Source organism: Diorhabda carinulata, chromosome 5 (genome assembly GCF_026250575.1).
Source record: "Diorhabda carinulata isolate Delta chromosome 5, icDioCari1.1, whole genome shotgun sequence".
Lineage (NCBI taxonomy): Eukaryota > Metazoa > Arthropoda > Insecta > Coleoptera > Chrysomelidae > Diorhabda > Diorhabda carinulata.
The window spans coordinates 8,668,416-8,670,980 of NC_079464.1; positions in this window are offsets into that span (position 1 = coordinate 8,668,416).

A 2,565-nucleotide genomic window follows, 5' to 3' on the forward strand; every position below is an offset into this window, starting at 1 on the left:
AAGAAAAACTTCAAAATGACGTTTTCGGGAAAATCGATAGTTTTTCATACGTGATAATACTGTCAATAAAAGAACATTAATTTGTATATTTACATAGTCATCAATGCCAGCAATACACAGACGAAGAAAGGTATTCGGAAAAACAAAGGAAATTGTAGCTGCTTTCTGCCAGGGGTAACGAGCGGCGGTTACCGGCCACGTATAAAAATCAGGTATCAAGGCCAGTCGTTTAAAACTTTGTAACTCTGTTAGTTTTACTCGATTGACTTAATATTTGTACACAATATTCTCGACATATTGTTCATCACAAAAAAATTTATAATCTCATCCCCCTCTTAATGTTAGGCGTAAAATCAATTTTTGCATGGGTTGATAAAAAACTTTAAATGTGATTATCTGGATAAAAACAAAAAATATATTTGGAATATCTTCTAGATTATGACCTATTTGTTACAAAATATATGCTGCTAATCTATTCTATCTGATCAGTAAAAATAATAAACTTGATTTTACATCATTCATACTGCCAAAATCTGATAACTACCGATACTTTTGCTCTATTCGTCGAAGAGACAATGCGTAACCCGAAAAGAACCATTGTATTAATTATTTATATGCCATATTATATACTTTCCTTGACTTTTCCGGCAATAAATTTGATTAGGAAACTTCAGCAGCTTTTCTTATTTCTGGTAGTGTTAAAGGATTGCACTTTCATTTTCTATACCCGTTTTTGGGTTGGTTTTTTAACATAAAAATTAAACACTGAGAAATTTGAACACACAATAATGTTGACAGTTTTAAGTAAAATTTTTCTTTTTTTCTCCAAAAGCTATTTCAATGCAAAAATTATTTCACACACCATGGTACGTTAAGAAACAAGCATACGCCAAACACATTCACGTCGCTGACAGCTCAGTGTTAATGTTTCATGTCTGTCCTGGTTTCGAATCTGATCTAAGAGAATTTCCTTTTTCATTTTTTTATGTGTTCAGAACACAGTATAAAAACCTATTTTTTGTTTGAAAACACTATAATATAGCTAAATCAAGAAAGCATCTAACTTTTGAGCTTATTGAAGAGAGACTTAACAAAATATTCAATAAGAAAACTTGTATATTTTGAGTGTCGATTAGCTTTAACTATGTCGAAAGTACCATTTTGTCTTTGAGGCAAAAATGCCGTTAGTTCTAGCAAATATTTTCAGATATACATCTCAGGGAATTAGTCACCAGTTCTTGTCATGGAGAATTCAAATGGGAAAATCCACTGTCAGAGAAATTATACTAGATACATGTGAAATTATATGGAAAGTATTACATCCTATGTAAGTATCACCTCCAACACTACAAGACTATTTTCTATCTGATAAATTTTTTCTTGTAACATGCCGTGTAAATTCGTATTTTATATTTTTAGTTTATTTTAGAATAGATTCCTGTTTGGTTATATTTAAAAAAATATAAATTCAGTTTTTTTTATATGCTGGAGCATAAGCTCCTTTTATTTAAATCTGTTGACTCTACTCGTTCATTCTTCAGTAATTTCCATATGTGTTTTCGTTTCCTTCATCATTTTATTTTTTTCTCGTAGTTCTACAGCTGCCAGTTTGGAGTTTCAACCACACCACAAACAAAATAAACTCAACGACTGGGAATCCAGTTGAGGGCTGCAACCATCCCGGATTTCCAATCTGAGTTGTTTTTAATTAATAACTGTTTTTATTCATTGTGCTCTTTTTATATGCAGTTAATGCGAATTGATCTTTTTCAATAAATTTATTTGTTGTTGAATACCACTTCCCAAGGAAGAGTCTCCTGCCGGGAAATTAAGGTTGTAGTCTCAGTGGAACATGATTCACTGTTTAGGAGCAATTGACAGCGAATATATCAAAATAGAGTGTTCTCCAAATTCAATATCATTATATTAAGATCATAAAGGAATTTTGTAAAACAGATTTCTGTTTCACAAACATCGATGTTGGATCATATGGTAGTGATAGTATGTTCTGGTGAGGCATTCCAAATGTACCAAAAGCAATTTACCTAAAAACCAGAAGTTTTCATTCTATTTTATTGGAGAGTCAGCATTTCCTTCAGAAAACAATATCATATTATATGAACACGAGCAAATTCTATTAGCCTTTCACTCAGAAAAGTTATTTAATTATAATTATTAAATTACCATGTGCATCCTCAAACCCATATATGTAACACTTCTACATGGACAGTTTCTATAAGGGGAAGCCGATTAAGGAAGACAGAATGACGATTTCTCTATCCTCCGAGGCCAGCTCGTTTCTGCGCATTCTCAAGCATGCGCAGTAAAGATAAAGTGTGTCTAACGAGAGAGAAAATGAAAATCGTCGGCACCGTAACCTAGGGACGTTTTTTCCAATACCAACTGTCTTTATAGGAGTATTACATATATGCAGAAACCACACTAGAACAATGAGGTTATGTTTTTGACATTCTGCGACGTTCAGTGTATAAAAGTAGACAGTTTATTCTGTCTACCTCTTTAAAAGTTGATTGAACCCTGCTGAAAATAAAAATGAAACAAACA